This window comes from Mandrillus leucophaeus, unplaced genomic scaffold (assembly GCF_000951045.1).
Source record: "Mandrillus leucophaeus isolate KB7577 unplaced genomic scaffold, Mleu.le_1.0 Scaffold587, whole genome shotgun sequence".
Classification (NCBI taxonomy): Eukaryota; Metazoa; Chordata; class Mammalia; order Primates; family Cercopithecidae; genus Mandrillus; species Mandrillus leucophaeus.
In genome coordinates, this window is record NW_012106330.1 from 465485 (window position 1) to 479537 (window position 14053).

The 14053-nt window shown below is 40.5% G+C and overlaps 1 long non-coding RNA gene across 1 annotated transcript in view; it reads left to right on the forward strand.

Annotated features, from left to right (window-relative positions):
- Positions 1–5959: 5959 nt before the first annotated feature.
- Positions 5960–14053, forward strand: part of LOC105553207 — an 87809-nt gene continuing 79715 nt past the window's right edge. The window contains exon 1 of the long non-coding RNA XR_001008119.1: positions 5960–6222. This is a non-coding gene — a long non-coding RNA (uncharacterized LOC105553207). The remainder of the gene's footprint in view (positions 6223–14053) is intronic.

A 14053-nucleotide genomic window follows, 5' to 3' on the forward strand; every position in this document is an offset into this window, starting at 1 on the left:
ATTTTTCAGTAACTGGGGATTTTCATAAAAGCCATTGAAGATATAATATTAAAAGATCTGCTGTTAAGATAGCTGTTGTCATAAAAATCTGTTGATGAATTTTGAATTTTGGCTATTAACTGTCCGTGCTAATCAGATATTCAGAGAACAATAAGCAGCATTTGCTGAATTCATTTTTAAGGAAGTCTCAGTTAATATAACTGATTCTTTTTAAATCTCCTCCTAAAAGAAGGTATTTCTTTGAAATATGCTCTTGCTCAAAGTTTAAGATCTGCAACAACTTATGCTCTCAGAGTCTAGTCTTGAGCAATTTAATATCATTGTGACAGGTATTTATTTACCATTGAAGTAAGAATCATTATTTGCTGACACTTTGTGATTTCTCTTCAAGTAGTCCTATTAGATGTGATGGGAATGAATTAACTGAATTTTAGCATGATGCTCATAACTTTATTTCCCCCGCAGAGGCAGCAAAGCAGTCTTCTTGCATGCTGCACATCTGATTTTTCTCTTCCCAATGCTGTTTTTTCAGTTTGTGCTTCATTGGTAAAAATATGGGTCTTAATTTAAAACACACTCAGTTCTGAACCCAGAATATTCCGTTAAGTAGATATATTTGAATAGGTCAGTTCTCTTGAAGGATAGTTTTCACCCAAATGCAGTGTCTGTTTAGTATTTTTGTACCACAGAAAAATATGTTTTGAATGTTGTTATTTACCTGTAAGTTCTTTACCCTTAGTTTTTTGCTCTGTCTGCAGATTAAGTGACCAGCCTAAGGCAAGAGCCAGATTTGGAGCTTGGAATATGATAGCCCTTAGGGTGCTTTATTCCCTGAGACAATCCACACTTCTGCCTCAGTAAAGGAATCAATGGAGGGCTCAGCTTTTCCTCTGCAAGAAACCTGCTCTCTGGGACAGTAAGTCACGCCCCCTGTGAAAACATCTAAAAAACCAATTCATCTTTGTTATTGCTTCATGGCATCCTAAGAGTACAGAGTGATAGCCTCTTCGTGAGGAAAGTCAACTGAAGGCAGGCTGCTGTGTAATGCCATGGATCTGATTTTCGGTGGACCACTCTGCATTAATCATGTCATTATACAGAGACCGTAAGGCATGAATGACATTGCATGTGTGAAAAAAAAATACGAGTTTTGTGATCTGGCTGAATGGAAAAGTGCTGTGTCCAGCATCACAATATCTTTTCTGACCTCAGCTGAATATTGCAATCTAAATCACCACACAGTTCGGGTCTTATTTACATATGGTAGCATCTGATACTGTTCATTTACTGTTTGGGTGTTAGTCTTGCCTCTCCCAGAACATATTGAATTATTTGTGTTGGGGGAGCAAATCATATCATTAGTATCCCTTAGTACATCTGCTATGGTCTGAATGTTTGTGTCTCCTCCCCTACAAATTTATATGTGGAAATTCTATCCCTCAAGGTGATAATATTAGGAGGTGGGGCCTTTTGGGAGGTTATTGGGTTGTGAGGGTAGAATCCTTGTGAATGGGATTAGCAATCTTGTACAATAGGCCCAAGGGAACTCATTCATCCCTTCCACCGTGTGAGGACGTGGTGAGAATGTGCTATCTATGAACCAGGAAGCAGACCATCAGCAGACACTGAATCTGCCAGTCCCTTGACCTTGGACATCCCAGCCTCCAGAACTGTGAGAAATTCCTGTTGTTATAAGCCAGCCCTTTTATAGTATTTTGTGATAGCAGCCTGAATGGACTAAAACAATGTCTAAGACATTTGGCTGATGTAATTGTTGACTAAAAGAACTTTTTTCAAGGATATGGTGCATAATTATATAAATGTCCTTTATTGCCAGCCATACTGACTGTACAACTTATGAAGTGTCATTCCGTGATGATTAAGAGCTTGGGTTCTGGAATCTGACTGTAATGTTTCTTCTACTTGCTATCTTTGGAATCTAAGACACATTCCTTAACCTCTTTGGGTCTTAGTTTCTTCATCTGTAAATAAGAATAATAGTGGTTACTACCCATAGTGTTGTTACGAGTTTTAGATGAGTTACTATTAGTAAAGCAGAGAACAGTGTCTGGCTCATAAGAAGGGCTTGCTATTGCTATTTTAAGAAATAGTTAAGCCTGTAGGGTCTTGACATCCAGGTTGGCTATAGTTTGTGGGTTCAGGAAACCTGAAGATTCTATTCACAGCTGGACTAGGACCTCTGTGAAGAGTTTTGAATTATGACTCTAGAGCTGGCTCTGGAAAGTTCCCAGTTGGTCAGATGAGTACACGTGAGAAATGGAATTGAGTATGATTATAGCCATTTGTGAGAATTTTGGCCTGAGGCTAAGATGAGTTAAATTGATTGACTCAGAAGTCATGGCAGTAGGCCAGCCCTATGTACCAGAAGTTCTGTTATTTCAGCAAGAAATGGTTAAGGAAAATTCAATCAGAGGATCCTAAGGCTCAGTGAAATTCTGAATTCAAAATCTCTTTCAGCAAAGTCACTTACTATTGTAGTAGGTTCCAGTTAGTTGAAGTGTAGTCAACCCCAGCTTTGGTTAAATCATCATGTGGTTCTGAAACCACATGGAGCAAATGGTAATGGAGAATGTGGTCACTCATCTCCAAAGATGGCACACAGGGAAGCCTCCTTTCCAGCACTCATACTTGTTTGATCTTCTCCCCATGAATCTAGGATGGTCCTCCCAACTTGCTTTTGCCCCCACACAGTGCTGGGGATGCAGTGCTATATGGCTTCTGAGGCTAGGCCATAAGAAGGCTCACAGATTTTGCCTTTCTTCCTGGAAGGCTCTGGGGGAGGCTAGTCATGAGGCAACAAGTCCAACTCTCTGGAACAGCCATGCTGTGAGGCAGTGGTGTACCAAGGCTGGGGGCAGTGGGAATGGTCCACTTAAAAGTACAGAGATTAAAGGGATGCATTGTCTATAAAGAATTTTAAAAGTATGCTAAAACCAACTAAAAGTTGGTCTTCCTTTTATTATCAGCATGCACAAGCAATTCTTAACAAGGCTCAGTGATAACGTATCCCTTCCCATGAGTGGATCAGTCCCATAGCCTCTTCCACCCACCCTGCCTCCTGCAAGCCAGTGCTGTGAAGCCCAAGCTAGCCCTGTGGCAAGGGAGATGTCTGCCCAGTCTCCAGCTGCTCCAGCCATCCCAGCCTAGGCACCAGTCACTTGAGGGAAGAAGCCATCTTGGATGTCCAGCCTAGTCTGGCTTTGAGAAGACTCTAGCTCCTGCTGCCATCTTACTGCAGTTGCATGAAGGATCAAATGTCATAGCCATCCACCCGAGCCTTGGCAAACTACAGACTGTATGAGGAGTTTTTTTAGGGCACTATGTTTTGGGGGTAGTTTGTTATGCAGCAATTAATAAACAGAAGAGAGAAGAGGCATGCAAGAAGAAGAGAGCCTCTTCTATCTCTTAAAATAGCAACAAGTATCCTTGGCTGTGTGGGGTCTCTAGATATCAGCTTATCTTGATGTTGATAGAGGCCAAAAATACTTGATTTCACTACCGGATGGAAATTATATCTGTGTAGATGTTGCTAAGCAACAAGAGATCAGAAACCTATAAGGAGTGACCATATAATGCAAAGCATTGGGTCAGCCAACTAAGTTCCTCCTGCACTTATTTTTTAGAACCTGCTTATGAAAGAAGCAATGTCCACAATGCGTGGGGGGAGGAAAGTCTCCTGGGACCTTAAAGGAAAGTGTACACTTCATCATAATTTGCCTGCAATGATCAGCAAACTAAAAAGCCAACACATAACCTGAAAAATGGTCACTGTTTGTGATTTAAAAGAAGAGTAAGCTTGAGCAATAAATACTAACAGCACTGGGAACTCTGTCTCATCCTCACATCCTTTGAAAAGGCATTTGTAAGTGTGAAAATCCTTTCCCCTTGAAATACCGCAAAGCTGTAAATATTTATGAAAACATCCAAATCAGTAGGCAGTAATGTCTTTCTGAGCTTTACAAGGGTATTATTAGGTGGTCAGTGAACTTGAGGGTTTTTTTGGAAGTCAGTGGGATCTAAAAACTTTTCCTTTGACTGGTCAGAGAAGCAGGCTGAGAAAGGGGGAATCTTACTGAGGGTTTTGTGAATAGCCTAGTAGCAGGTGCACGTGAAAACACTAGTGGTCAGAATAAAGTCTACACCCCTCAACTGTTCCTCACCAGCAATCATTTTCATTATTTCTGCTCAGTGACCTTTTGTTCCCTCCATTTTTCTCTGATAATTAGATTTCTTAAATTACAAAAGGTAGGGGGAGAAATGGTAAGCTCAATAGAAGACAAACAGGAATTGAATGTATGTATGCATTTATTTTTAATATGTTTTAGCAAAACCTATATGTACCCACCCCCCCCAACACATATATACATCACTGGGCTTTAGAGTCCTTGCTGAGACGTGGGTTTGAGGGAGATAACCACGCGTGGTGAGTTGCAGAGCCTGCCCTCCGCCTGCCAGCGTTGCTGTGGGGAGCGCATTCTCTGTCGAGCACTGCTCTAGCAGACCCACCAAATCCCATGTAAGTGGTCAGAGCACAAATGAGGCTGTCGGTGGGTAGTCCTACCCTATTCATAAGCTCTTTCAGAACAATTTTCATTACTTTTTTTAAATACTGTTTTTGGCAAACACTTGATACTTGAAATAAAAAATGCATGAGTCACCTACTGGGATAGGCACAGTGTGTGGTTCATTGAATTTAGCTAAATTGTGAGTCATCCATCAATAGTCCTCTTGGTGAACATACTTGTAATAATTTCACACATTACAAACAAAAATAGGTATGATTTTCAAGATTCTTGAAGCTGTTTCCCTTGGGGATTCTTTGGATTGTGTTTAGAGTTTTTTGTGTTGCTAGGTGGTGAGAAACTTGTCAGCCTTGTTTTCAGATGGATCCAAGGCTTGTGTCTCTGTCACGTGGTAAAAGAACTTTGGTTTGGGAGGCTCAGGGGCAGAGTACGAAGCTGAGCATCGTGAAGTGGGGGAAACAGGAATTAGTGATTAATATTTGTCCTTGTCAGATCATTGACTTTTAAGATTGATTTTGGCGTCTGAAAAATGTTTGGCTCCACTCTCAGAACACAGTCAGAGCAGCAAGAATATGCACCTGTGCCCCCCACCCCCTTTTTTTCTGATAGGAGAGAGCTGAGCAGGGTGGTTATGTGTCTGTGCACTACTGCCCTCTGTTGGATGGCACTAGAGTTTCTCTGTACCCACACCCCGGCTGAATGAGCGCTTCTGGTTGACTGGCAGGTGACCCAGGCAAATATGTCAGTATTAGACTAAGACCAATGAAAAAACAATAGTTGGCCTGTATAAGGTAAGAGAGACTTCTCTCTGGTAGAGAAATAAGAGTGTAGACTTTCTGACCTGTTGGGTTCTTGTGTCTATTCTGGTGGCTGCCAGGGAAGAGGTTGGCATCTGCTGCTGAATGACAGGACAGACTTTGTGATTAAACTGCTAGATCTTTGGCTTTTCAGGAAGTGAAAATAATCACAAGATAAAGTATCCTCACTTGTATTTTTCCCCTTTCATAAGTGCAATAGGGCATAAAAGGGCTTTGGCTTTTGGCTACAACCAGAGGTGAAAGTTTTTATATGGGTATAAAAAGAGAAGTTAAAGCTCTTTGCAAACTATGGCTAAAGTGCCCATGTCAGTAAGATGTATACAGTGACCGAGGACACTGGCTGGGAAGTTTTCTTCGTTTTGGCAGATTCCTCTGCCCTCCTTCACCTTCTCCAAGGTAGTGAGAGTAAGTGTCCAGGCAGGAGCTTCGGGGATCCTGTCCTGCCACTATTGGCTGAGTAACTTGGGAAAGTTGTCTGACTCTTGGACCACATTTTTTTCTCACGTGTAAAATGAGGCATTTGAAATAGATGCTATCTCAGAGTCGTGTCATTTCTGAGATGCAATAAATTATCTTTTGTTCCTAGATGATAATGTAAGCACAAAGAACAACACTATTTAAAGATCACACACATACCCTCTCAAACACATCATCTGCCTTTGGGAAAGCAACGTGTTCACTGTGATAATTCAGCACCAGGACCTGAGGTGGTGGGAACAGCTTTGGCTGGTTTGCTGCTCTCCAAGGAGCTCCTGTGCCGGCCTCATTGGACAAGCATCCCTGCCTGCCCTGCGGCGCAGAGTCTCCAGGACCAGCAGATGGCGCACTTGCACAGTCCACACATTTTCCAGGTTCTCAAGGTAAATGGTACTGATTAACATCCAGAAATAACACCCACTGATGTTTGAACAAATTGCAGCGTTTTCCAGGCCACTAAAACCATGGCACTTTGTGAGCTGGAACATTTGCTAATATTTAAAATGGTTAGAAAGATTGTTAATCTATAATACTTTCGAGTGTTAACAGCCTCTTTCACCCACGCATCAAAAAGCCCTTAATACATTGGCCTTCTTTTTTCAGGTAGGGAAATCAGGGCAGAGGGTCAATTGGCTAAGATCACAGCAGAACTAGTCCAGATAATTCAGACCATCCACCTTGGTGATCTTTTAGAATTGTCTTTCCTCTTGCCCTTCCTTTCTTTAATGCCCACTTCTCTTGGTTGTGGAGAGGAATGTGCGTGTTGACTGGGGATGTGGAAGAGGAATTGACATCTTCCGCACTTTGGGGCATTGCCACCTGCCATGGTCATCATAACTCCTGATCGCCACAACCTATATTCGGAATATCTGTGATCATAAGAACTGGCATTTACTGATTACTTACTTTGAGCCAGGCATTGTTCGAAGCACTTCTCACACATTAATCATTTAATTTTTCCAGCAGCCCATAAAGGAGGCAGAGAGAGTAAGTAAATTACCTAGAATAACAGATCTTTGCATTTCTCTAGGCTCTAAAAGCAACAATGACTTCCATCTAGTTTTTAGTGGTAATCACTCTTTCACCCCAGATATTTCCAGCTAATAGATCATTGACTGATTTTTACTTTAATATTTAAATTGAGAAATTTATTGGAGCTTTGGTGATATCATGTAAGTAAGCCTTGGTTATAGTAGCTTGTAATGCTATTATTAGTGTAGAAGATTTCCTTTCACAACCTTGTGCTTAGAAGGAGTGATTCACTAGAAATGGAAATAAGATGTAAATGAAATGGGAAGCTTGGCAATTTAATCACTCAAGTAATATATATATTTTCAAAGTGCTCACTTAATCCATTAGTCACAAAACAGCATTAGAGATATGTTGGGTGGTTTCACTCCAACAACGTTTATTTGTTTCAAAAACATACATAGTGCTTACTGCATACCAGGCACAAATGTTAGTTCACTTAATTCTCCTCACAACTATGACGAGCCCCTTTTACAGATGAGGAAATCAAGGTAAGAGAGGTAAGAAACGTAGCTAGTAAGTGGCAGATCATGATTTACACCAGCCCCTAGCTTCGGATCCATGCTCATAACTACTAGGTTGTGCTACCCCTATCAGTAGCAAGCAGGTATGCTGGCAGGATATAGAGTAATTTAACCAGGGTCAAAGACAGAAACAAACAGTTATAGTGTTGATTTCCTCCTAACAACAATCCTTATATAGCAAATAATTTCTTTCTTTCTCTTTTTTTTTTTTTTTTTTTGGAGACAGAGTCTCACTCCATCAGCCAGGCTAGAGTGCAGTGGTGCAATCTGGGCCCACTGCAACCTCCACCTCCTGGGTTCAAGCGATTCTCCTGCCTCAGCCTCCTGAGTAGCTGGGACCACAGGTGCATGCTGCCATGCCTGGCTAATTTTTGTATTTTTAGTAGAGATGGGGTTTCGCTATGTTGGCCAGGCTGGTCTCAAACTCCTGGCCACAAGTGATCCACCTGCCTTGGCCTCCCAAAGTGCTGGGATTATAGGTGTGAGCCACTGTGCCTGGGCATTATATAGCAAATAATTTCTAAAATAAAAAGTGAGACTAAAAATAGCTAAGTTAGCTGCTAGCCTTGATAAAGGAGAATAGGAATTTTAAAGAACAAGAAACTATAGGGAGACCTACAGATGTTTTGTATGTTTTTGAGACAGAGTCTCACTCTGTCTCCCAGGCTGGAGTGCAGTGGCATGATCTCAGCTCACTGCAACTCTGCCTTCCGGGTTGAAGTGATTCTCATGTCTCAGCCTCCTGAGTAACTGGGACTATAGGCGTGCATCACCATGCCCAGCTAATTTTTGTATTTTAAGTAGAGATTTTTGTATTTTAAGTCATGTTGGCCAGGCTGGTCTCAAACTCCTGGCCTAAAGTTATCTGCCTGCTTCAGCCTTCCAAAGTGCTGGGATTACAGGGGTGAGCCACTGCACCTGGCCTGTTTTTTAAAATGAGTATTGATGTTTGTGATACTTAGAATAATAATTAGTTCATCATTTTTACTGAAGACTAAGCAAAAGGAAATTGCGTGGCATCACAGTTGTGTGTGAGTGAACATCTGTTTTTTTCCTCCTTCCCTTTTCTGTAATGATGTCATCCTTCACGGCACCTTTCCCAGGAGAAAAACCTTCTCCATTTATAAAGTGCATGGGAGTCAGCTGGGGATCTCATTGAACTCTGGATTCTGATTTGGTGGGTCTGCGATGCAGCTCCAGATTCTGCATTTCTCACCAGCTACTAATGCTGCTGATGTGAGGCCTGCTGGGAGTGGCAGGACTCCTTCCCTTCCTCATCCTGCTTGGGTGTGGGGTTGCCAAAGACAGTACCTTCCATATCACATTCCTTCTACCTTCTGCATAGGAGTGGTTGTCATGTGATCCAGATTTGACTAGATATGATTCCTATCTGGAATTTGGTTCTCCTGCTCCCAACTCATACACCTGGGAGAAGCCTGGCTTCAGGAGGAGGCAAGGAAGTCAATTCATTGAGAGCTGCAGAAAGAGGAAAGGAGAAGGGGGAGAGAGAACAAGGATGACTAGATGATGTACTTTGAATTCTGGAGGCCAGCTCTATCCAGGAACACAAGCCAATAAAGTCCCTTTATGCTCAAGCTAATTTGTATCATTTCTGCTACTTGCAATTAAAAGGGTTCTGCCTAATACAGAAGTAATTTAGGTTTGATATAAAGGAGAATTCTTTACTGTAGCAGGAGGGTGCTTTGCAACTGTTGCTAAAGACCATTGGGAACAGAACAGATACTGAGGTTATTTTGGGGAGACTTGCAAGAATAATATTAAAATATTTAATAATTAGCATGGCATGGATGCTGACCAGTCAAAACAGACACCAGCCACAGTGACATTCTGGGAACGCCAGCCTTGGTCACCTGGATGCCATTTGTAGTAGGTACAAGATCTGCAGTATTTTTGTGTTGCGAATGATATGCCTGAATTCTTTAGTCATATTTTGCTAAAGAGGCTTTCATTAATGCTTTACAAGATATAATGTTCTCTTACTTTCTTTTTAAATAAATTATAAACTTCCATTTTGCCCCAATATTTTTACACAGGGTTAATTTATTGTCATGTCAGGTGATCATCTTCATGGTTTTTTAGAATAATCTTCAGAATGTTCTCCTATAAAATTAATTTAAATATCCCTAGCCTTTACTTAAATAGAACGATCTTATATTATTCTAAATGCATTAAGTAGATAACTGATTAATATTACAAAAATGGATACCTGTAATCTTTAGGAATTCTAGAATATTAGATGAAGTCGAGAGTGATATTACAATTTGATTTAAACACACTAAAAATATACCAGAAGAAGCCAGAGTCAGTTTCCAGGAGTTACAACTATGGTGGATTCTATCTTTAAAATATGCTGTTATGAAGAGAAGTGGGCTAAAAGGCACAAACATACAGTAAGATAGAAGGAATAAATTCAATGTTTGATAGCAGAGTAGGATGATTATGCTTAACAAACATGTATTGTACGCAGGTGACGGACACCCTAAATACCCTGAGTCACTCAGTACCCATTATGTGTAACAAAATGTCTGATGTACCCCACAAATTTGTGCAAATAAAAAAAAACATACTCTATTAATCTCACCAGGAGTAAAATAACTTTTTGTGGGTTGTGGATTGGTGGACAAGGGGAATAATGGTGATAGAAAAATCCTGGAGACGCTTAGGCCCAGCCACTCTTTTAATGCTTTCTCTGCTTACTTAAAGGTGGGAGCATTGCATTAGAAACCCAGAGATCTGGCTTTTAGTGTGACACCTCCCTGAATTCCACTCTGCACCCCCACCTCACCTTCTCAGTTCCCCCTTCCCCCACCTGCCCTCAAGCCTCAGTCTTTTGTTGTAGAACAGCAACAACAGAGGGAAGAAGCTCTTTCTAGGAATAAGATGCTATATGTTATTCTTAAAGGGAATATGCAAGCTCATGACCAGAGGTTAAGATTCTCCAGGAAAGAGTCAAAAGGCCTTGATACAAGAAAGCAGGATTCCAGAGCAGCCTGGCATTGTTACAGTCTGAAGTATGGGGTGGTTCCAAAATTGGGGACTGTGGAAATATATTACAGGGATCTGTGGCTCTAGAACACACAGCAGACACTGTGAATGCACTGAATAAATATCTCCCATGTATTGCGCTACTGTTTTCTAATCTATGGAAGTGCCGTTTAAATGATCAAATTACAGTTATTAAAAGTGGAAATGAATTCATAGTAGCTTTCTCTTATATTTTTCCTTAAAGACCTAAGATCTAAAATATGAAATGCTAAGTCTAGATCATATGGCAGTCTCCTCCTTTAAAAGTTTAAGCATGTTAAAAAAAATAAGTCCATGAAATTTTATAGGTAACTTGGATTTTAAAAAAAATGAAAACTGAAATTCTTTCAGCAGTGAATGTGTGTGTTTTTTTAATTCCCTGGATTGATCAGAGGGTGCTCTCTCTCTATCCTTAGGACTGTGAAGAATTACCTAGAGGCAAGACAAGAGCTCATTAATTAAATATTTCCGCGCTGGACACTCATCTGCCTGACAGTTCTCTCATTATGTGCCCCTGAGAGGGGGACTAGTTGTCAGCAGCTGATGTAAAATAATTTTCTCACTGTTATAACTGCATGAGCAAAGCCTTGATAGCAGTTCTTCATGTCTATTAGGTAAATCATTTGAGGGAAAAATGGTTTTGCACTGAAGGGAAAGTCAAAACATTTCATGCAAAATCTTAAATAACTTGTTTTTTAAAATAAGAAAAAAATGAACTTTCTCTAACTATAAGTATCTTTTGTTTGTGCCCCAGGGATCCCTCTACCTTTGCTATCTCTTTCCTCAGGTATATTTCTCTATTTATTCATATAGAGAGTATTCTATATGCCCTGATGTCCTATATCAGAAATACCAAGCATGACTAATTCAGTTATCCTCAGTGAATATTATAAATTTGGCACTCTTTATGGCCTTGTTGGTGGGCAGGATCTCTGGGTACTCTTTCCGTATTCTTTTGCTTGATAGAGATGAGCATATTTAAAATCCAAATCTATGTCTATGATCTATATCTGCCTGCAGCTAACCCAGTTGAAAATTTTGCTTTGTGATTTCTTTTTATTAGGTTGGTGCAAAAATAATTGCAGGTTTTACAACCTCTAGTTATCTGGTCAATTATTCGGGTTCCAACTAATCACATCCTATTTCTGTAGTTGATTTAAATGCAGCAAAAGAAGGCACATCTTGAAATGTAAAAAGTCAACAAAGATCTACCTCCAGAAAAGCACTGGATTCATAGTTTTACAAACCGATTCCTTAAAACTTCAATGAAGGAGATACTATTTTAAATATTTCAGAGCTTCACAATGCATTTTATAATCACTCTGATGCTCAAAGAAAACAACATATAAAACTTCCATACAAAGATGCCTTGGTGCCCTGCCCACATCCCATGGGGCAAGGGTGGGTTCTGACTTCACCACAGCCAGTCTGTTATTTCTTCTGTCTCAGACTTCCCCAAGCCCGGGGAGCTTGCTCAGCCTGCATGCGGGAGCAGCCCAGGAGTGCGGGGGATTTAGTGTCCCCAAAGAGAACTATCAGCCACCGGGGTTAAAACTCAATAAGGAGGCATTCCGGTATGCATGGTACACAGTTCCTCTGAGGATCCCCAAGGGGAATGGAGCCCCAGTTACCCTCAGTAGTAATAGCTCATCAATGTACCCTTTATTGTCTTTTCCTCTGTCTCTGTCTCATCTCTCCACTCCCTCACTTCAAGTACATTACTGTACTAATGTCCCTATATCAGGCTCTGCTTTTATGGGGGATCCTAAACTAGGACTGGAGGAAGACAAGTTTACTGAAAAAAGTAACTGCTGTCAACAACTAGTATTCAAGGCACGGGTTTCCAGCAGTCAGGGCATCATGCCGCAGAGGCTCCTGCTTTAAGAGTCAGCTGCTGGACAGAATCCAGGAACCTCAGCTGCCATCCCACTGTTGCTGCTACTGTTGGCTACCACTGCTTTTGGTATTACTGTCGCCGCTACATCAAGTTTAGACTGTCCTTGCAGCTTCTGCCACTATCAGATATACCATCAGAAACCAGAAATAGGAAGAGGATGGCTTCTTCCATCCTCCAGTCTTCCAGTCTTCTCCCAGTGCCTTCCATTGGCAGAACATACTGGAAGCTAGTCGGAAGAGTGTCTGGAAGATGCAGTTTTCAGTGTTCCTGTCTCCTTACCATATAGATCAAAGCACAAACTTTTGTGAATGAGGCCTTAGAGCAAAATGATTGGCTATATAAAACCTATAACCAAAATCGTACGTAACTGAAATTCTAGCTTTTTAAAAGTCAGGGACAAGCCAAAGATTCAGGTTATCCCAACTCTTCTTCTTAAGTTCAGGGGTACATGTGCAGGTTTGTTGTATAGGTAAACTCATGTCGTGGGGGTTTGCTGTACAGATTATTTCATCACCCAGGTATTAAGCATAGTACCCATTAGTTATTTTTCCTGATCCTCTCCCTCCTCCCACCCTTCACCCTCCAGTAGGCCCCAGTGTGTGTTGTTTCCATCTATATGTCCCTGTGTTCTCATTATTTAGCTCTTATAAGTGAGAACATGCAGTATTTGGTTTTCTGTTCCTGCATTATTTTGCTAAGGATAATCAACTTAGGTTGATTCTACGTCTTTGCTATTATGAATAGTGCTGCAACGAACATACATGTGCATATGTCTTTATGATACAAAGATTTATATTCCTTTGGGTGTATACCCAGTAATGGGATTGCTGGGTCAAATTGTAGTTCCAGTTTTAGGTCTTCGAGGAGTAGCTACACTATCTCCACAATAGTCGAACTAATTTACACTCCCACTGACAGTGTATAAGCGTTCCCTTTTCTCTGCAACCTTGCCAGCACATGTTATTTTTTGACTTTTTAATAATAGCCATTTGGACTGTTGTAAAATACTATCTCATTGTGGTTTTGATTTGTATTTCTCTAATGATCAGTGATGTTGAGCTTTTTTTCATATGCTTGTTGGCTACATGTATATCTTCTTTTGAAAAGTGTCTGTTCATGTCCTTTGCCCACTTTTTAATGTTTTTTTTTTTTCTTGTAAATTTGTTTAAGGTCCTTCTAGATGCTAGATAGTGTGTAGTTTGCAAAAATTTTCTCTCATTCTGTAGACAGCTCTTATTTTTTTGAGGTATATTGATATCTAGTTCACATACCATACATTCATGGATAATGTGCAACCACAATCAATTTTAGACATCACCTCAAAAAGAAGCTTTGTAACCTTCCATCCCACCTCCCTCCCCTGCCACATTCCTCCCTCTCCCCCACCCTTAAGCAACCATTAATCTATTTTCTGTCTCCATACATTTCTTTATTCTGGATTTCAGTATAAAAGTAATCATACAATATTTGGTCTTTTGTGACTGGCTTCTTTCACTTAATGTTTGCAAGGTTCATCCATGATTGTAGTATTTATCAGCACTTCATTATTTTTTATGGCTGAATAATATTACATTGTAGGATTATACCATGTTTCACAATGTTTAACATTTTCCTTTAAGTTGTCTAAAGTTTAGTTTAAAAAGAAGCACGAATCTTGGGAAATTAAAGGTAAAATTGTCCCTATTTTCTGATTATAGAATTGTGTGCCTTGAAAAGTCA